The following is a 22,954-nucleotide window of genomic DNA, read 5'->3' as shown; positions in this document are numbered from 1 at the left end:
TCTAACACATTTTAAGTACAGGTTCATCTTACCTTGAAGCTTAACAAGACAAGACAAAATCCAAATGACCAGATTCCACCATCAAACTAATTGTTGCCTCTTGGGTGTTCTAAACCTCTTTGGGTTTTTTTTTCTGTTCTCTGTCTGCAGTAAATGGGTTGTAAAAAAACATAATTATCTTCTGTGAAACTAAACAAGAGACTGAAGGACTGCATATCTTCATCCATTTTCCTAACAGCCAGAATATTAGTGATTCTTCTTTTTCAGAATTCAGACTTGTTACAGCTCTGTTTTACACAGCATCAGGTTGAAAACAGTAAAGCTGAGACTCACTTAGGAAGGGGGTACTAAAACATAACTGAGCCACCCTTCCCAACATCACCATGGGAACGTTAGCAATGGCTTCCTCACACACTTGCCATAGGGCCCGGATGGACTTCACCCGGAACTGTGGGAAATGTTGCATTTCATAGTATTATCCTGCAGAAGTCAGTGAAACTCCAGTGATGTCTGGACCCCAAGCAATGCCTGGGAAAGGCAGAGGTGATACGTGGGGAGCTTCCAGACCACAGTGCTCACCTCATCTCTAGTCACAAACACAGAGAGGTATTCACATACTGTACTGAACAGAAATGCAACCACTCAAGCTTTTCATTATTAGTTTTCAAGTTTGAAACCTTGATTTGATGAACCAAGATTTCATCAAAATGTATTTATCAATTTGATGAGTCCTGAATGCAGAATCCTCTGGGCACAGGAAAGAAACATGTCTGACAAAATCTTTACTCCGATTCAGCCTTACTCTGGAATAAACTTAGTAAAAACACAAAAATACAATAATGATGTTAAGAATTTTGTTTTTCATACAGAATTTATTATTTCTTCCCTTTTTTGTGAAGTCCTATTTTAAGCCTTTAAGCTGTCTCCCGTGCATTGGACAATTCACATTCCTAATATTTCTTGCATGGCCTCTTTAGGCTATTTGAAATGATAAAACAAGGTCTGCTTCTTCCTCTTCATCACTGTGTTCCTCAGCCAGTTCTCCCCAGTGCAGACAGACATAGGTAATAGGTGCAGTATCACAGAATCATAGAATAGTTAGGGTTGGAAAGGACCTTAAGATCATCTAGTTCCAATCCCCCTGCCATGGGCAGCGACACCTCACACTAAACCATGTCACCCGAGGCTTCATCCAACCTCACCTTGAACACTGCCAGGGATGGAGCATTCACAACCACCCTGGGCAACCCATTCCAGTGCCTCACCAATCTAACAGTAAGGAATTTCTTCCTTATATCCAATCTAAACCTCTGCTGTTTAAGTTTCAACCCGTTACCCCTTGTCCTGTCACTACAGTTGCCAATGAATAGTCCCTCACCAGCATCCCTGTAGGCCCCCTTCAAATACTGGAAGGCTGCTATGAGGTCTCCATGCAGCCTTCTTTTCTTCAGGCTGAACACCCCCAACCTTCTCAGCCTGTCTTCATATGGGAGGTGCTCCAGTCCCCTGATCATCCTCATGGCCCTCCTCTGGACTTGTTCTGACAGTTCCATGTCCTTTTTATGTTGAGGACACCAGAACTGCACACAATACTCCAAGTGAGGTCTGACAAGAGCAGAGTAGAGGGCAGGATCACCTCCTTTGACATGCTGGTCATGCTTCTTTTGATGCAGCCCAGGATACGGTTGGCTTTCTGGGCTGTTAGCTCGCACTGAAGCTGGCTCATGTTCATTTTCTCATTGACCAACACCCCCAAGTCCTTCTCCGCAGGACTACCATGAATTTCCTTTTTGCCCAACCTGTAGCTGTGCCTGGGATTGCTCCAACCCAGGTGTAGGACCTTGCACTTGGCAAGGTTAAACTTCGTAAGGTTGGCATCAGCCCACCTCACAGGCGTGTCAAGGTCCCTCTGGATGGCATTCCTTCCCTCCAGCGTATCAACCGAACCACACAGCTTGTGGTGTCATCGACAAACTTGCTGAGGGCACACTCAATCCCACTGTCCATGTCACCGACAAAGATGTTAAACAAGACCGATCCCAACACAAGTCCCTGAGGTACACCACTCGTTACTGGTCTCCAGCTGGACATTGAGCCATTGACCACAACATTTTGCATGCGGCCATCCAGCCAGTTCTTTATCCACTGAGTGGTCTATCTATCAAATTGATGTCTTTCCAATTTAGAGACAAGTATGTCATGTGGGACAGTGTCGAATATATCTGAGTTTTTCTTATCTTTAGAGGACTACCTAGAAGAAAATGGCAGGTTTGCAGGTAGAAGTGATTGGGGAAACAGGAAAGTTTAATTCTTTCTGTATGATCATCTATAATAGAATAAGAGCACGAACCTGGAGTCATTACAGACTTATGCCACTGCTGGTCCTTTATGCAGGCAACTGTTAGGTATATGAGTCAGATTTCTTTATATTTTTGATTTGTTTTGGTTTTTTTTGTGGGAGTTTTTGGATTTGTTTTGTTTGGGGGGTTGTTTTTGGGTTTGTGTTTTTTTTGGGGAAGTGTTTTTGGTGGTTTTATTTTTTTCTATAATCAGGAAGATCTGAGCTCTTCCAGTCCTATTTGTACATGATTCTTCCTGTGGTTACAAGTATCTTATTTAGGGAGGACTCCTGATTTTTTCAGAATCAAGAGCTTTTTATGGTTTTCCTTTTCTGCTAAAAAAGAGTAATCCAGACCAGTTCATTGAAAACTAGATTGATTGTTGTAACTTGTTATATGTCACTTACATACAAGCAAACTGGCATAGAATTTAGTGAAATATGAACCAAGACAGGTCTTCATTCTGCCACAAGGCTGGTGAATATAGGGCATCTTTCCCCTCAGTCTTTACACCTAGTTGTGTCCAAAAGAGAAAACAGCATACCAACCTCTTCTAATAATTAGAATCCCAATTATCAAACAGCATTCATTGCACATCCATGTCTCACCTCAGTCTTCTAATTTTGTTCTCAAACTATGACCATGGCCAGCTGTGAGCCTTGTTTTGAGAACTGCTTAATTCAGTTTGAACAAGATCAGCTTGATGAAAATTGCTTCAGGTTTAGAAGCATTTTTGTCAGTCACAGAAGTTGTAAGTTGCTGTTGCAGCTATATGCACATCATTAATTGTGGGTTTGCATTCTTTCAAAGCTGACCTACTTGCTTCCTACTTCTACTACAAATCATAGAATTATAGAATAGTTAGGGTTGGAAAGGACCTTAAGATCATCTAGTTCCAACCCCCCTGCCATGGGCAGGGACACCCCACACTAAACCATATCACCCAAGGCTTCATCCAACCTGACTTTGAACATTGCCAGGGGTGGAGCATTCACAACGTCCCTGGGCAACCCATTCCAGTGCCTCACCAACCTCACAGTAAAGAATTTCTTCCTTATATCCAGTCTAAACCTCTGCTGTTTAGTAAATGCAAACTCTTAGGGATATCAAGAAGTGCCTAAAAATTGCATGGATGTTTCCCTCCTTTTCCTCATTCCTAATATGTTATAAAAAAGGGTAAACTCTTTCAAACAAAATAAAGCTGCCAATTCAGCACCAGGGCCATCTGGATGCAAACAGACAGAAAGTCACAAACACTACTTGCTTTTATGAAGGTGATTTCTTTTGACTTTAGGCTTAAAAGATGCAAACTGTGCAAAGAACTATGAAAAAATCTCAGCATCCAGATAAGCTCCATCATATATGCAAAAAACCCCAAAGCTATGTCAATTGTGAAGTATCATAACAAAAATAATGAGAGGTGCTACTCTGGGCATCATAAGGCTTCAGTATGAAGGGAAATCTCAGCGAGACAAATTCACTATCTCCCATACCATTACCGACACCCTAGAGAACTTTAACCTCCTAGGCTTTTTGTATTCATATGTGAACCAAGGACCTCTGCAAACTCTTAAGCAAGTGTGTAACATGCATATGCTGCAGCTGAACCACATCATGTATTTCTGCACCCTTTCCCACTTTCAGACTCACTAAAATCTAATGATGTCTAGCTCTTTTGACTGCAAAGGCTGTCCATGCTTTGTTGGAAATTATGCCCACCAGCTTCTTTAGATAGCCTGAAACAGTGGCTCAGGAAGGTGACTTTTACTAGCATTGAGGCACAACCATTATACTTCAGTGTCAACATAATTGCAACAAAATAATGTGCTTAGAGTAGCCTGGGGATAAATTCTGGGTTGAACAATTAAAATTTTTACATTAAAGGAATTTTTCTTGAATAAAGAGACACAAAATCATGGAAGAAAAAAGAAGGAGGCAATAGGAAAGGAAAAAGAAATAAAAGCAGCAAAAGAAGTTTTCCCTTTCCTTCTTTTCTTCCTTCTTTTTTTTAGAGATAAATTTTATTTGAATTTACCAATTTTAAAAAGAAAATCAATCTAGTGCCCTTGTACTATATAAAGTGGGTAGTTGTTTCCCTATGTGGGTATTGCCCAAAGCAGTATGGCAGCTGTAGAGCCCTGGATTTCTGCCATAACCAAGAATTCAGTATAGAACCTGACAGTTTCTTCTAAATAAGTCTAACCTTCCCCTGTTTTAAAATTCAGGCACAGCAGAACAGTACTAGGCAGCTCATTTCACTTGATGTGCTGATAATTCATATGTAATGCATCTGTTAATTTGGCAAACCAAAGCATCAAGCATGCTGATATTGTACACACACCTCTTCATCTCCTTTGGTTATTTTGTGTTCCATCACCACTTAGGGTTTTTTTCACAATTCCATGTTTCATAATAGGAAGGAAGTGAGCTGAAGAGCTGCAACAATTTCCATCTAAACTGCTCTCTTTTTGTCTGCACTACAAAATCTAACATCCCTTTGCCAACATTTGCTTAGGCATTTTTCAAATCATAAGAAAAGAAATTATGGGAGTGAGAATACAAAAATGGAGCAAAATCCTCTTTTTTATCATAAAGTGTGCATTGTAAATGAGTGAGTCTCCTACTGTTCAGAACATACCTGCGAACAGTAGGAGACAATGAATGCCCTAAGGACTGTCTCCTGCCTGCAGACACAGTAGAGCAATCAGAAGAGAGAAAGCTGTTTGCCTTTTAAAAAAAAAAATACAAAGAATAAAGTCAGTCTTTTTTGAGAGCCAGTGGCAGAGTTCTTCATTTTCATCTCTCCTGCAATGCCTCACAACCTCATTGGACTTTTAAAGTTACACATAGCTATTTTTTCCTCTGTGTTTTCTGGTCCTGGGATTTTCCTTGTAATACCTAAGATTCCCAAAGCTGAAATTTTGACAGTATAATTACTTGTAATTTGCACAAAGCAACACACAAGGGGTTCTGACAGTTCTATTATATTTGAAAGAAAAAAAAATCAGGTTTGTGTTTTTTATAAACACAATTTTATAACTTTATAACAATATTTTGTGTAGTTTTATAAACTACACAAAATATTCGCTAGTAGGGGTTTTGTGAAGCACAAAACAAAGAGAAAGGGAGTTAGGTGTACAGGAGAGAACACTGATACAATCTGCGACAACAGAACAAGTAGTGTGTTCTGTGTACATTGACGTTACTCAAGAACTCAGATACACAAAATATCAAGTTCTGGAGTGCATTTATCTGAAGTTTAATCCAGGATACAATTAATGTTTAACCTAATCCAGCTCCAAACCCTTAGAAGGCATGAGTCTAAACCTTTCAGGTCTTGCCTTACCATTAAAAATCACCAGCTTTTTTTTAGTGACTGCAGTTAGTTTCTCTGTGTTCACCTTCTGGTTTCAAAATCTGTAAGCAATGTCCATAACCCATGTTTTGTTTTGCTTTCTACAGACATAAGCACTAGAAACTGAAAGTTTTTATGACTATTTACTCAGCTGATTGGCTGGATGATAAATACTCTAGGGAAATTGTATAAAATAGCTGGAGGTTTAAAAGAAACTGAGTCTGGCAAGACATAATATCACTGTAAGATTAGTGAAACACCACAAAGTTCCTAAAACTTCTGTTCACTGAAGTGCTGTATTTTGTTGTCCTAATTGACAGTATTTTAAACTGAGAAATATTAAAATTGGGCTGCTAGTCCTTTAATAATCAAGTAATGGTAAGCTTGCCAGTCTTCAAGATAACGTTAGCACATTCTGCATAGAAAATGTGCTAATTATACAACCAGTTATCCTGTTGTATAACTGGTCAGGATGAATTTAATCCAGAAAGTGGATTCTCCAGCCCAGGGCTCAGGTAATTTTTCAGACTCTGCCTCAGCCACCACAGAGGTACTGTCCTTCATGCACAATTGCTGAAGCCATGAATGAAATTCCACTTCAAGGAAAGGAATATCACAAAGCCTATCTGGCTTTGTCCTTGTGCAACGGCTAAATGTAACACATTGAACAAATATCACAGAGAGATAAATTCCTCTTTAAAAAATGAGTCAGATAGATAAGATAGGCAGGGGGTTCTTTTTTAAAGGGAAAAAATAACAAAAATTAGGAACAAAAGAAACCAAAGGAATAAATACCTCCAAATTTATTCAAATAAATAAATTCCTTTTGTTTCACAGCTAGCTTTTAATTTTTTTTATTATAACCTGTCATAACATCATCTTTACACAAGTTCTTTATGTTGATTTGTATAATGAAGTAACTGCCTTGAAAGAAAAAAAAAAAAGAGAAAGAAAAAATTGCTTAATCTAATAACATTAAAATCTTTAAAAATACCCACCTTCTACAGTGCAAAAGTGAAACCAGCAAATAATCCTGCTTGGTCAGTTAACTTTTCTCACAAATATATTTGGTTTTCCTTAACTCACCTTATACTCGGGAAGAAAAAAGCGTAGCAAAAGCATAAAAGTATAACCATGAGTCCCTGACTCTCCACTCTTGTTTCATTCAGAAACGGATTCAACAAGAATTAGTAGAAGAAAGAAGGGGTCAGAAGTTCTCCCCCCAGCCTAAACAGCTTTGTGGGCCACAGCAGGTAAGGGTAATTTCTGTAGCAAATGGAATAAAAACAAATTAAATAACTGGCATCTTACCCAACAACTTCTGATTCTCAGACAAAATGGCTCTTTATAAGGGGGTCAACTGGGAAAAGCGAGTGGAAGGAAGATGGAGTGAGTTCCTGCCTCTGAAGCGCAGAGGTCCTGTTCTCCATCATGCACTCTCAACACATGGGAACATTTAAATTTTTTTGCAGTCTTATGCATGTTCATACTCCTATGCTGATACCTTTTCATTGGTGTATTCAACCCTAATTATGGGGTCACTGCCACTTTAAAAGATTTTACAGTCCCCAGCCAAGGTGTATTTTGCCTTACTCTTATCAATTTTTTATGCCTGCAAAGAATCTGTATACAAAACTAACTGCGGAAACTTACTGTTCAGTTGCAAAAAAGAGCAGGTGAGCAAGAAAACTTACCCATCATGATGCAGTTTTCATTGTTTTCAGACATTTTGAACTCATATTCATTCATCCTGCTGTAATTCTAGTAATCCTTCAGTCCTGGAATGACTAAGACATCTAAATCACATGTAAATTAAATCCCTTACAAGTTTTTATCTACCTTTTTCAATAATGTTAGTTTAAGCAAGGTTGAACAAAAGAAATGCATTTTCTCCACCAGATTCAAACACCTAATTAGGTGTAAATCTTAACTGAATTAAAACCTGATGTCATGGCTGGTAGGGCCAACACAGCTTATGTGATTCATATTTTTGTAAAAACATAGAAAATAGGACAAGAAAATTAGTACATCTAATAGCTGGGAGACAGCAAGCTGCCCTGGAGCCACTGTGGGCTTGGCAGCAGCAAAGGCTGCAGCATCAGCAAGGTGCATCAGCAGGAGAATCACCAGATCAATGGCTATGATTATTTAACCCCCCTCAGCATTTTTTCAGGCCACAGCTGGAAAAGTGTGCAGCTTTCATTCCCACATTCAGAAAAGACACCGAAAAAATTGAGAGGGCCACCAAAATGGTGACAGAACTGGAGAACTTAACAAATAAAGAAATGCTGATGGAATTGGATTTATTTGACCTAGAGGACAGAAGGCTCACAGTCACCCTTCACCAATACCTTGAGTGTATTTATAGAGATCAAGGTATTCTCTTTAGAATGGAGCATGGTGACAAGAGAACGTGAGCAAGTTGCTGCAGGAGAAATTTTCTCTGGATATAAGAAAAATATTCCTCCCAGTGAGAAAAGTTGAACAGTGGAGTAGGACACCGAAAAAAAGCAGTGGAAACTCTGTTGCCTGAAATACTGAAGACATGGCCTAACAGGGCCCTGGAAAATCTACTCTAAAACTCCACTTTCAACAGAAGGTTGAACCAAATGATCTCCAGTGATACCTTCCAACCTTTTAATAACTTTTGAATAATTCAGTTTTTTATTTTCTTTGGTATTCTTACTCCATTTATGAAGGCCTTATATTTTTCCTAAAATTACACTTATTTTCTAAAATCAATGAAGTATTTAAAGTACATGAAGAAAAAAAATGTGTATGGTATATTGATGCTCAGTCCATCTGCTGGATTTGCAAGAGTGTGAAAGGGATACGTGGAAGAAAAATGAGAATGTGCTCTTTATCTGACTTAACTGTTCATGTAATTTTCACGGGAGAGATGTATAATGAGGCTTTGAATTTAAGCTACACTGCCTCTGCCTCTGGGTTTCCCTCTCCAGTTATCAGGCTGCAACTCGAGTCACATTACATTTATACAAGAGCAGGATTACATTGCCCTAATGGGGCAGGATTAAGCTAAAGGAGGTGGAACAGCTTTCAAAGGAGCAACTTCAACACAGGGGGCCAAATTCTACTCTCAATTACACACGTGACTGTCACAGTGATTTCAGTGGGCATACTCAGGTGTAACCAGGAGTGGAGTGCCTTTGTGACATGGAGCACATACGAAAAATTTCAAGCGTAACCATGAGCATCTCATTTTTAAACAGCCACTTTATTGTGGATGGAAAGCAACAGAGCTTTAAATGGGACCATAAACTACTGCACTACATTCAAAAATAAATCTTTCTTCCATACTGTATTCACTTTCACCCTCTTGCAACTGCTGCAAAATAGAGCAAACCTAAAGTAAGAGACACTGAAGAGTGAAGGTGAGATTCTGAAAGGTGTGATTCTCCTCTCAAAGAGCTTACAATTTCTCTGCTTGTTGAAGCATTTGTCACACCTCCGTCCCTACCGCACCTGCAGTGCCAGGCTGTGTTTAGCGATATTTCTACTTCATATCCTTCTATTCAAATTCTTTCATCTTTAAAAGTCTATGCCTCACTTTTTGTGTCTTGGAAGATTTTTTTACTTATCTGTGCATTTCTTTTTTCATGTAAATTAGCAAGTGTAATAAAACTGTAATGAAGATTTGAATTTTTGTAATGTAAATAAAGGAGATTTTAACATGACTTGTAATATGGATCCCTCATTTAGTATAGACCAGACAGACTTTGCAGTAAATTTCATCAATATCTGCACAAGAATATAAGTTCAACAATATTAATTCACACTACCAATTTGCCAGAGTGCTAATAAATTGTATCGTGAGTGGCTGAGTACAGTCATGTGGGAAAGGAAGGGAAAAATATGAGTAGAAAAGCAAACAGCTTGTTGGAATGCTTCTGTTCAACCTATCTGCTGCCTAGGATCAGCTCATCTGATCTAAAAGACACCATCACATGCAGCGCCTCTTGTTAGATTGTCTGTGTTATGTGACTATCTGAGCAACATTGACAGAACGAAACATGTGATGTGCAATCACCCAAAAATGGGAAGCTTTGCCTGTCCCTACAGGAATGCTCCAGCCCCAAGAGAGAGTGCACACTATGACCTCACTCATGACCATGCCACAGGCAACTGTGCCATTGAAGTAAAAGAGAAGGGGAAGGGGAATCAGTCTGGCAATAAAGCAGGAATTTTCTCTAAATGAAAATGTAAAGGCAGGTAACCAGTGTAAACCTTAGTTAATGCTATGGTATACTGCTGAAATTATTCCCATTACATATTTCGTTTTCCTGAGAAACATTCCTCAACCTTTTAATCAAGTGATTTCACTACCACCTTTTGAGAACTGACTGCCTCTGCATCCTCAGCCTAGTGCTACAGCTTAGGAAGTTGAGAATCGAATCAAAAGCCAGGAATAAAGATACATCAGTGACACATCTTGAAGGTGTTAGGGTAAGCTGTATTCAAGCCATAGTTGGACCATATTTTTAAAAAGTTAGAAGCCATAAAACAGTTGCCTCAGGTGATGCTGTGGTTCTATAATTTCCATGAGCCTCCAGAGGCAAGCTTCATCTGTATTAGACACCTGAAATTTGCATATCTTATCGCACCATTCAGGAGAGGAGTCAAGGGAGGACAATTAAAACTGGAATGTTAGATGACAAGAGAAGTGTTCCAGGTTTATGTTAAAGTAAGGTGGTATCTTTCAGAGTGGCCAGGCTGGAACCTAGAAGCTGTCCAGCGCAGGCTAACTTACATCATTTATGTAGGATAAATTTTCTATCAAAAAAAAAGGCAGCCTTTTCACTGCATTTTGCAAACACAAGACAAACCATGCAGCTACATAAGGAAAACCAGAAGGACTAAGCTGTCTCCCCTCCAGGCTATGACATGGTTGGTGTCAGATGCTTCTGAATCTCATGAGCATTTGCTGAAGCAATCTCAAACTGCTTCTTCAGTAGCATATGGAAAAAGCATGACATCCTTCCCTTTAGCATATCATGAATTCAGATTCTGATTTCCATACAAAAAAGGCAGAACACACTAAGTAACAGCAGAAAATTAATACTGAATAATCAATCTGTTGATAAGAAAAATAGCACTAGAAGTAGGGAAGAGGAATCATCTCTCTAGGGGAACCAGACAATGCCTTCACAAATAATGTATTCATTACAAGGCAGAGAAAAATCATTGAGAAAATAATTTTGCAAATAATGTTTGAATAGTATTCATCTTAAACCAGCTTCAGACAGCTGTCACTAAAATTTACGATACCTGACTGCCCTTTACCATTGTGATTAAAGCTCATAAAAAAATCTAGTGGTGTTTTATAACCCAGTCAAAAGAACCCCAGCAAACTGCACAGAGCAAGGGGGTGAATAAAAATTTGCAGCACTGACTTAGAGTCATAAATATTACTGATTAATAAAGTGTGGTCCCTGTGATATGCCTTTAATTACTTTTCCCACTGTTTTATTCACCTGGGGCTTTATTGCACATGGCTGGAGTTAGTGGTATTATACCACAGGTAGACACAGAGGTGCACTCAGATCTTTTTGCAAAAGACTGCATAAACAAATCTCAGTGATATTCATAATGTATAAGAACCACTGGTGCCTTAATAGATTTAACAACAAAAAAGACATAGTTGTTTTCCTTGTACTTTTCTTTGAAACCAATTTTATTCATGCCATGTCGTGGCATTCTCCATAAATTTTCTAAGAAATGTGTAATTTCATCTAAAGCATTACTCAGGAAAACTGCTTAAAACATCTTTTCATTAGGATGGTGAAATATTCTCCTTCTCAGCAAAGGAAACAAAGAAGCATGAACTTCAGGTTCATGGAGGAGTCTGACAATGAGAAGACTTGAAAAATACAATATTGAGTAATGAAGGAAAAAGAAAAGAATTCACAGAGATAGCATTTCTACCACCTGTTCATATTACATTTTTGAGACAGATTCATACTTTGGAGTAGTTCTGTTCTTCGGTATGTACTTGAATGGCTGCTGTTACTCACTGTTACTCACTCAATAAGGGGCAGATACTGGCCTAGATTTTCATTTTTGTATTATAACAGGATTAAAAGGTAACAAGCCTGTAATAATTCATAAAGAATGTGTATAATTAGGTCAGTTGGATGTTCTGTGATCATTCTGGCTTTGAAGTTCTTATTAAACTAAGGATTTACACTAAGAATTTACAGAAGAGTAAAGGAAGCAATTTCTTCAGATGAGTTATTACATGACACAAATCTAATGTTAGTTAAAAGACAGTATCTAAACTGTTACTCTGGGGTATTTTACATTTTCTCTAGATAACTACAAAACAATTCCAGGCCCAGCAGAGCAAAAAAAGGAAAATCTATTTTCAAGACAGTAAGAAATAGCTTGAGAGAGTCATGATAAGATGTAACATGTCCTGGGGTCATTTAAGGAAGTTGTTTGCTATGGAGATATTGCATTAGGTGAAATGTCATACTTGAAGGATGTTGAGTGCATTATAATCCCTTTACTGCTTTGGTAATGCTACAAAAAAAAAATGCTTCTTTAAGAAGGCTGACCAGTGGGCAAAGCTATGGAGAGAATAATATAAGTACTGAAGCAGGTTACTTAAATTTTGAGCAAGAGCTGATATATAAATGGGAGACCCAAGAAATTCTGTCCCTGCTCCTAGTTCAGTTGCCCTCTCTCATTATCACAGTATCAGAAAGGACATGTGTGTCAATGCTGCACCTCTGCCTAGCTTCCTTATGCAGACTGCAACTACGTTCACCTACAGCAGGAGTAAATCAGATTGAGGGGAAAATGCCATTATCCTGATAATTGTGACAGCTATTTAAAAGGGGTCTATTCAAAAGGCTGAGCTCAGTAACAAACAAGAACTCATATAAATGCCACAGAATTTTTCTTAGTATATCCGTAAAGAGTCTGTGTGGTTTATAGTGATAGTGGCCTCTTGTAAAGATGTTACTAGTTGAGTTCTAAATGCTATAATTCAATATATTTTCTTTTTTTCTCCAGTGGGAGATGGGAAAATGCAGTTTTCATTTGAAAATTTCTCTTGTCCTAGTGTTTTATTGCTGCAGTGCACAAGAGCATATTGTTGTGGTTACTGCAAAAAAATTACAGGCTTCTAGAAGTAGCGTTATACATGATGGCGAAGAGATCAGATCCCACATCCTATGTTTCATTCTTCCCTGAATTACTTTTGGTCCAGTCATTTGCTTGACTTGGAGAAATCCAATTAATGTCTTTTGGTGACAAAACCCATCTATTTGCTGAATCCTATCAGCTTATGCCAATTTAGTTCATACCCAAGTTCATACATTTGGACAAAATCCTGAATGATAAGAAGGAGGCATTGCCCTTACCATGCTTTTTGAAATATGGTTTCCTTAGGAATGACCTTCACTAAGGATACACTGTGCATACAAAGATCACAGTCATTAATAAATTATATACAATGTAGAACTTGAAAAATATATACAAGCTAGACAAAGCTTTGTAGTTTGAGAGAGCTGCATAGAACTGCTAATATATGATGTGACGTGAATGAAAAGCAACTTACCAAAGAAGAAGTGTTTTTTAAAATCCAGTACCATTTGATTGGAAATAAAAATCAAAGGGAGAATGCAACAAAATTATGTTACCTGCTGGGTTTTATGAACTGCCAGAAATAAGAGTAACAATGTTGTTCAGAGATTGCAAAAGGGGATGTTAAAGCCAAAACACCAGAATTTTGATTCCAAATTCTTTTTTACTTGAAGAACTCAAATAAAAATTTCAGGAATAATTAAATAAGAATGATACTGCCTATATATACACACACACACATATATATAAAAAAATATTCAAATAATGATTAAGATGATTGTTTATAATGTTCCAGTACTATCACTCATTTGAAAGGATTTAGACATATTTTACTACACTGAAATATTAAATTTCATTTCAATCAGAATGTTTAATTTCAGTTTACAGTTGTATAGCTTACTTGGAATGAATAAACTGGAATTATGAGGGCTGAAAAAAAGGTAGATTCCAGTCATTCAATGGTAACTTCAATAAAATGTCAACAACCATCACCTCCAGTGAAAGACAAGGGGGTGATGTCAAGTACCATTGCCCTGTAGAGATGAATCAAAACTTTATTTTAATAAGAGGCTGAAGCCTACAAATCATAAGAACTCAATCATCCTGACAGTGAAGTCAGTAGATTGAAATTCCATGCCATTCAGTGGGACAAGACAAAGTCCTGACCATGTTAAGAGCTACAGCACCACATCAGACAACTTCCTTCTACCCTGTCTTGGGCAAAAGCATAAGAGAAGAGACACAAATAGGGTGACCCATCCCTGATAGAGCCTTCTAGAGGCCAAAACTCATCTGCATGAACCATTTGTGTTTATTTGTGTTTATTGGGGTAAATATAGTTTCTCCTCTGAAAAAGAGCAGACCTTTCTTATTTTACTATTTATTTTAAACACAGTACTATAGTACAGTGTTATTCTCTTTTCGAGAAAACAAAAAGACTAATAAAGCAAAGTGATTTAATTACTAAAACTTCAGCATACAGAAACGTGGACACAGAACCAATGTATCTACTAAGAATGCAAAAGTATGCTACCTTTTTTAGAGGTATTTCCAAAGAGAAACAACATAAACGCTATTTCCAGCTTTCTAAGGGACTTCAGTACATGCTCAGTCATATCCTCCTTAGGAATATCCAGTGGGTCTTATTTCCAGTGAGGCACAGGATAAGGTCATGTTTGTGTCTAGTCATCCAAAGTGGAACAGGACGGTGATGAGTCAGTGCACTATCACTCTTGATAGAAGCAGTAGCTTGTGTCAGGCCTCACTGCCCACACAGAAGGCAGCAGCTTGCTGAGGACGTGCGAAATGTTGTCGTAACTGGTCATGCCTTTGTATGGCTACTCTCTTTCCGTGACTTTCTTATTGTTTCCCCACCTATACTGAGACTCAGCAGATATGGCATTTATTGTGCTGCTGAAGCATGATTGCTGCCTGTGCCAGAGACATGCTGCTTTGAGGGAAACAGGATTCTGTTTTGCCTAATGAAATAGAAGTTTCCATGTACAATTGTTTTGGATTATACGCTCTTACAAATGTGAGTGCATAACACAGCTAAGGAATACTTCAGAGTCAAACTTTGATTTATACTCATCAAACTGTATTCTGACCAGTGTAACTGAGCAGTATGAAAGTAGGAGCCACCATCTGCCTCTGGTAGATGCCCAGACATAGAGAAACTAGAATATATTTGATTGTGTGGGTTATTTAAAATACATCATCTTAGCCTGCACATTTGAGTAAATTTGCAGTCTAATGTATCATGACAAAGAATTAATAGTGTCATAACACTGAAAAATATAGAAACACCATAACTATTTTTTTAAAACTAAACATTGTGCTAAAATGAGAGCACACAAGCTAGGTGAAAGAAGAAATGGCCACAGATGCCTTTAATATTAAAGAGCAGGAAAAACACAAGCCACCAAGAGCCTTGCAGTTTGGGATGGTTTCACACAATCCTTAAAAAAGTGTACTAAGCTTCCTACACTGACATTCTGCTGTATAATGCTATACTGGGTACAATCTCCAAACCTCAGACAGGCAGCCTTCCTGTGGGAAAATCCCTAGCTTTCTTTACGACCTTGAATCTTGCTAAGGGCAAGCAGAAAGAACATTTTGGTGATTAAGTGTAGGATAAATTCTCTCAAAATGTCTTTGGGGAGGGTAAGCTTAGCCATTAGACGTATAGTATTTTTAAACATCCTGGATCAGATCTTCAGACCCTGCCCCAACCTCTTTGTGTGGTGGGTGTGGTACAAAAGACAAAAAGCTGCCCATGTAGGGCTCTGTCACACGTTCATGAGCCCGTTCAGTATATGTTGTGAATCAGGACAGAGCTGTGTATCTAAACCAGGGAGAATGAGAAAAGGTAGGAAAACTGCTATGGTTTCCTCATTTATGTTTTAAAACTGAGTTTGAATGCCACTAAACTATTTTGTAGAACATCAATTACATGCTGATAAAAATTATGATCAGAATGATCTCATAATCCTTAAATCTCATTATTCTAGGAAAAAAATGTGATGTTGCTCTTCTGTTCTACTCGTTCCAGTCCTTATTTTGTTGTTTCAGCTCTGAATGAATAATGGTGAAAATAAGGCATATTTTCCAACATGCAGCTGAATCTTTGTATTGACCAAACACTGTCCCACCATTATATTCCATCAAATGGAATAAATTTAAAATTGATCACTTTAAATGATCCAAGCAAATTTCTATTAAAAGTCCTGGTAAGATTCGTTTACACTGTCTGATACCACCTTCCTTTGCCAAGAGATTGCTCCTAATATTTGGGGAGTCAGTTGCATTACAAATTGCAATTATTATCCAAATTATGTTTACAATCTGCTTTCAGACAACTCTGCTCATCTAAAGCTGCTGGTGTTTGACTCATTATGTAGAACTGAATAAAGCAAGGATTACCAAACTTAATTTGAAGAGGGAAGAGTACCTTAGAGATCTGTGCAAGATACAGCTCTTGCAAAGGAACTGCTCAATTCTTCACTCACTGCACTGAACATTTGCATAGCAAGTATCATAGTTTCAGAATGTCTAGATATAACAGTGATATTCCTGATAAATATGAAAGGAAGTTTCTGACAATCTCAGGAAGAGGATACCATCTATACTAGCACTCTAGGAAGAAACACAAGAGTTACTCACCGTCTTTGAAGAGAAAATCTGGGACCTTGTGTTCCAATGAAGATACGTAGCTTAGTGAGCAGAGGTGACACTGAGCAAGTTATAGCACAGGTTGATGTACTGTGGGGAAGCTTCCATCTGCTGCAATAGGATCACCCAGCAGCAGCCAAAGCCCCAGTAATGCTTCCAGCTTGACAGCCAGCAGATCCCTGCAGAGAGCAGGACAGGTACAAGCTCTGCCCTACCTGCTGGCACATTTCTCCAGCTTCTGGCATTCCCTTAAGCCTTGTGCAGACGGAGCTGTGGCCAATGAGCTCTCAGACATTTCCTAGTCTCACCCACACACTAGGCAAAGCATTTGACAGCAGTAAGTCAGTTAAATGAGGTGGAGACCAAGGTTCTCCATTTTCCCTCATGTGACCCCTTGCCACAGCACTCTGACACTGCTAGGAAGGTGGAAACTGTCCAAATCTTTCCTCATGTGGAGGCTGTGGGCCCCTTCTTGTGGGTATTGTCAGCACACTGCAAACACCCTTCACAACAGCAGCCTTACAAAGAGGGGCTGAGGTGCCTGGTGAGAGGTTTAGGTATGATTTAAGCACTTAGAAACACAACTGGGATATGCAGAACTTTGTCCAGCTGATGACCATTCCCCAATATATTTGACCCCTGGAAGGGCCTCCATCTTCTGTGGAGTATCTCAAACACCCACATGTATGCCCAGTCGTGACAGGACACACATCTCAGACAAAATCCACCCTCAAAATGGACTCAGACTTGCTTCCCATGACACATGTTTCAACCCTCATATTCTTATTCCCCCTCTCCAGTCTTCCCTGTGCTGTAAGAGCAGTTCAGTGGACAAGATGGAAACACCCCACCATACCCCAGCCCTACACCGGGCTGCCTTGGCTGGGGGAGGGATGCATGGCTGAATCCCCTCAGGCATGGAGGGAATCTGAAACCATGTCTGTCTGACCTAAGTAAACACTGAAACCACTGATCATTTTTGAGCAGGGGAGCTACTGCTCCAGGCATCTTCTGAAAGCTAAAAATGATAACTTGGATCCCTCAAATTAAAAAGAGGAAAAAAAAAAGAAAGAAAAAATGAGTACATAAGTGCCATCTATTAAGGAAGAGTCTAGGCTGTAAATTCTGATAAGTGACTTCTAGCAGCACAGAGGCCTATGTGCTGAAGAACGGTAGCATCTGTGATATAGCACTCTTCTTGATAAACAGCAGCTGTTTTTCTGTAGACCCCGCTCAGAAGGATTCAGCTCTCCCCATCCACCTGCCTAGTGTGAGCTGCTACTCTGTAGCCTCTACTCCATTACAGAGCTCCATGTCTTAAACACAGCCATTGCAGCTTGCATTCTGCCCCACCAAAGCTCTCCCTGGCTGCTCTCTCCCAAGCTTTGGCCATGGTATAGGTCTTTGGGCATGAGCACGGCGCTAGCAGGAAGCTGCAGCTCCTCTCCAGGCAGCGGTACAGCACCTTGCCTTCTCAAAAGGCCTGTGCTGAGGCAGAACCATGCTGGTCCTTTCCCATCACAGGGTTCACACAGCAGGTGCCATGTGTTCAGTCACACATCCTGGCTTTCTGGAGGGAGGCCTACATCCCATCATAGATCCCATGCCAGCTGAGGAAATGGGGGAGGTCCAGGTGAAGGGTTGCCCAAGCCAGCACAGCGTCCTGCACATAGCTGGGGCTGCACCAACAGAACAGCCCATGACAGAGGCAGGACTCAGGAGCCTGGGAAGTCAGGGCGAGAAGCCAGCCAGTGCAAGTCTTTCCCACATCTGGAGCCTTCCAAGTCACGGCCTGAGCAGTGCAGGGGGAGGAAGAGCAGCAATGCATTAAGGCAGCCACACTCCTGAGAACAGGCAAATTTCAGCGCCCTGTCCCAGCCTCCCTGAAGCCACCCTGGAAGGGCTTTCATAGAGAGGGAGAAAGCCTTGACTGAAACACAATCCCGGATCTCCCCTGTAAGCTCTGCAGATCAGCTACCAGTACTTCATTTAAACTGTAATGAAGGCATGAGGAAGTTCATCAGGGACGCCTGATCTCTGTCCATCATCAAGAGATCAGCTCTCCTTGTGGTCAGTGCCTCTTCCTGTGCAGATGTGAATCTGAGGCAGCTCTATGCTTGGGGAACTATTCTGCTACTTTTTTCAGCATCCCTCCTAGGAAGAGAGTACCTGTTTAACCACCCCCACCAAGGTTTCCCAGCTTCTGTCCAAAAACCTGGAAATTGTCTTTTCCCCAAGGAGCTCTCCTGCCTCTGGCTAGCAGTGAGCCCCTTCATGAATCCATGCAAGTCTGAAGGGCTTCAATACCAGAGAGCATTATCAAGGTGTCAAAGGCTCTGTGTCATGTCACAGTAGACATAAACTGGCTCTGTCCTCCCTTTTCCTCTTCCCTGATGGCCTCAGTTACATTTACCACCCTCCTGCCCCTGGGAATTTCACTGACCTAAGTGGAAGTACTAATTATTTGCTCTTTTTAGACTCCACATTCACAAAAGTCATTACCTCCCCCAGCTCTACTCACTTTTATCCCCAAATAAGAAATATTGAACAGTATAAAAAAGGCATAAAACAATCATTAACTAAAGGGCAACTCACCTTACTAAAGGAGATGATTAAGAATTGGAGCATATATCTAATTTATCATTAGCTAGTTAATTTTTCTCATTCTCTGCTTTATCAACAGATGCTTTAATGATTGCCTTTGATCCAGCAGCATATTCAAATATATATCAAAACTGAAAATACTTTCTGACATATGAGGTATGGAATTATCTTGCTAAATAGCTGAAGGCAGATAAAATTCTGAAGAATGGGTTGTTGGGGTTATTTTTGGGGGGGAGGGAGTCAGAAACAGTAATAATCAGCCAAATATTGATCCTTCAGTACAAGACAGTTTTTGAGGTTTTTTCCACCCATTTTCAGTCCTTGCAGCATAAAACTTGTACTGCTAATTGCAGTGCTGCTACTTGTCATGCTTTTTCATTCTTAATTCCCATTTTTACTTTGATGCACTTACTGAATAAAGAGACCAAATTCTCCTGTGGAAGTTAGCAATAATTTTACCATAGAAATAGGAATAAGTGCAGTGTTGAAAAAATATTTTTTGGGAATTTAGCATCTATAAGACACAATGCTTCATGTTTATATTAGCCACTTACTACTGCAGAGTTGCATTAACATCACCATGTTCTTTTATTCCCAAATGGTGAAACTTCTGTTCCGGGACTACTGTAATGATGAATTCTTCTGCTTTGAAGTACTTCATAATAGTATTGTTAACACAGAGAAATATGGTATGTGGTGGTCATTGTAAAAGTCTTGATGTTCTTTTCTTGCCTTTGCCACTATATAATTGGCAGAGATTGCTGACTTTGAAACAGGATGAGCTCAACTGAATTGAGGATACATGACTCTCTTGAAGTCCAGTGGGGCTTTACTCAGAAAATAAATTAAGATCAGGGTATAAAACAGCTGTGTTTACTGGAATGACAGGCCTTGGAAACTAACTTATCAGAGGAAAAACAGTGAACGACAAGAACAGAGACTTAAAACCCCAGCATTTAAAGAAATGTGATGAAATCTGAACAGAGATTTAAAAACCCAGCATTTAAAAATCGTGATGAAGTCTAATGTCTTGAACATACTGCTCTGGTATGAATACAGGGAGCTAGTTGTTCCCCATTTTACACTAACCAGTGAGCCAGCAAGATCTGGAATGAATACTGAACTAGAACGCTTTCATTTAAGGTGATACAACAGTTTGAGGCCTCTGGCCAGTAAGTGCTCAGTCCTGCCCATCCTGACTTAGTTATCAAAACTTCCCACAGTTTTCAGATGGAAAAGGCAAGGCCCTCTATGAGATTACTTGCATAACTAAAAAAGCTCTGGCCTTTCAAGTGCTGAAATCATGAAATTTGTGCTACAGAAAGAGAATCTGGCTAAAGTAAAAAAAAAAAAATTTATTTGCTATCAATTCTTTTTCACTAATGGAAAAACTGCACCTTTAGCACGCCTCAGATCCCACTGACTGTGCTGTGTGTGAAGACTGGAACCATTCTGCAACAGCCAATTGGGCAGTCCCCTGGCTCAGAATAACCCTGAATTTGAGTCATGCTCACAGGGCCAAATCCTGCAAACACTTCCTTTCTTCATATCTTGAAGGTGAAATATGTGTGTATTAGAACTTCAGAGCTGATGTGAGGCTGATTCTGTTAAGGCTAAGAGTTCTCTCCTATAAAATATAATGCAAGTAATTTATATGTAGTCTCCTACCCCAGAATTCACAATGAATGAAATTTCCCTTATGGGGCAATAAGTGAGACAGGGAGTGGCTGTTTTGTTTTAATTTATTTTATTTTATTCCGTATATTCAGATGGGATATTGGCTCCTGTTTCTGATCACCAAACCAAACAAGATGCTTTTACTGATTCACTGATAGTTTAAGAGGTTTTTTCTCTCATAATAGAAAATTATGCAGACATTTATGGTCAAATATGAAAAAGAAAAAGGTGGTAAAAGGAAATTATTTTTTCCTACAAAATCAAAGTACTGATTTTATACCCACATGTCTAGAGGATTTTAACCACTAAGTTCATCAAGAGTTGGATTTTTACCCTTTAGAGCTATGCATTCCTGGTTCAATAGAGGTTAGTAGCAAATCTTCCACTATCTTCACAGAAAGCCCTGTGTGAACTAGAAAGTTTGCTCCTGCAATTTCTGGTTCACCAAAGTGATCTGATATTAATTAATTCAGATTACTTACAGTGAGATCTTCAAGGACTAAGACCTCAGTTTGTTTCTTAAGTTGGGGAAAAAATATTTGGACTCCATATATTGGAGGGTTTTTTTAAGAGTCATATATATTGTAAGATCTTCTACATATCATCATATCTTTGTAAAAAAAAAAAAAAAAAAAAAAAAAAAAAAAAGTTAATTTATGGGCTGTAGTTAAAACCTTCATAAACTTTTCAAGTTAATTCCCACCATATTTTACTTTATCATGCACAGTGACACGTCAGTATTATCTCTATATACCTGCTAAGTTTAACGCTTTTCAAACAACACCTTGTATTTGTGACAGTTAAAAATAAACACAAAGTTTTACCCATGAGAAAAAAATAGAGGAGTACCAGGATTATGGTTAAGATTCCTTTCCTAGGATATGTTGCTCTCTTGATCCTGAACTCCCTGAGTTACAGGGAGTTTAAAATGGTTTAAAAGTGTTTGATGGAAAATTATTACAAAAGCCTTGCAATATAATTTGGTCTGTACACAGGGAAATTCACAGCTACTAAATCTAGAAAACAGCACTTATCCACAAACCTTCTAAACTGCACAAAGAGTCCTACTCACTGACAAATTTCATAATTCCACATTAGCAGATTCAATTACAGTATCCACTGCAAATAGCATATCAGTGCATCATGGTTATAGCAATCAGTTTACTTTCTTCCAAAATGGAATATCATGGCCCTGAACTCAACTGCACTGAGAAGCATGCTGCACAGAGTTCGGATGGGAATCATGCAGATTCACTGCGAACAGTTTTGTGTTACAGTAGAGAAGCAGCAGAGGCCATGGATGGACTCATGCACTGTTTCACCCACAGAAATGTGGAAACCTACTATTCAGCTGCCCAACGAGCAGTTTGAAATCTTAAGAAAACAAGTGAACAAACAAAGTGGCATCCAATCAAAGTTGCCTTTTTCTCTCTACTTTCCAAAATGTTAGTTGCTGTTGGATTAAATGCTTTTATTGATCTCACTCACCTCAAAAAAAAAATTAGAGCTTGCAATATCCACAAACTCAGCATAAAGGGGCTTATACAGCAGGCAATTTTCTGCTCCCAAAGAGATCTATCTATACTGACTTTCTCTCTTTCAGCTGATTTGCTTCTATTATTCTTTAATGTTGGTGAACAAGAATGGGTTTGTATATTTTTTCCCATTCTCCGCAAAATTTCAACTGGAAAAAAAAAAAATACCAGTAGAGACAAACACAGACACAAACTGGGCGGTGGACAAAGACGGAAGATTAAAACCATCCTATCTGACCGCAGAGGGCCTCGAGTACTCACGGCCACGTCCTGCCGTGGGGGTGGCCCTCAGGTGCCCTGGGGGGGACAGGGGCAGTTGTAGTGGCAAGCAGCGGGGTGTACGTTTAACTGAGGAGCCCTCCCGTCACCCCTGCCCGGCGGCCGGGGCGGGGGGAGGCCAGGGAACAACAAAGCGGGCTGTAAAGCCTCCAGGTGGTGGGTGTATTTGTTGTCCTGTCTGCGAGGTGCGGTGGCTCCCCGGCCCCGGCAGATCCCAGTGCTGCTGTGGACATCAAGAAAAGTCTCTTTTGGCTGATTCCAAAACCAGATAAGGAGCCGCCGAGCCACCAGCTCTGTCTAGACTCTGGACCTCACAAGTCAAACTGGTTGTTTGGATTAGCCTTGGAGATCTACCGACCTGAACAGCCCTCCTAAAGAAAAGCCAC

The sequence above is a fragment of the Melopsittacus undulatus genome, chromosome Z, assembly GCF_012275295.1.
Source record: "Melopsittacus undulatus isolate bMelUnd1 chromosome Z, bMelUnd1.mat.Z, whole genome shotgun sequence".
Lineage (NCBI taxonomy): Eukaryota > Metazoa > Chordata > Aves > Psittaciformes > Psittaculidae > Melopsittacus > Melopsittacus undulatus.
Note: the sequence above shows the minus strand (reverse complement) of the source record.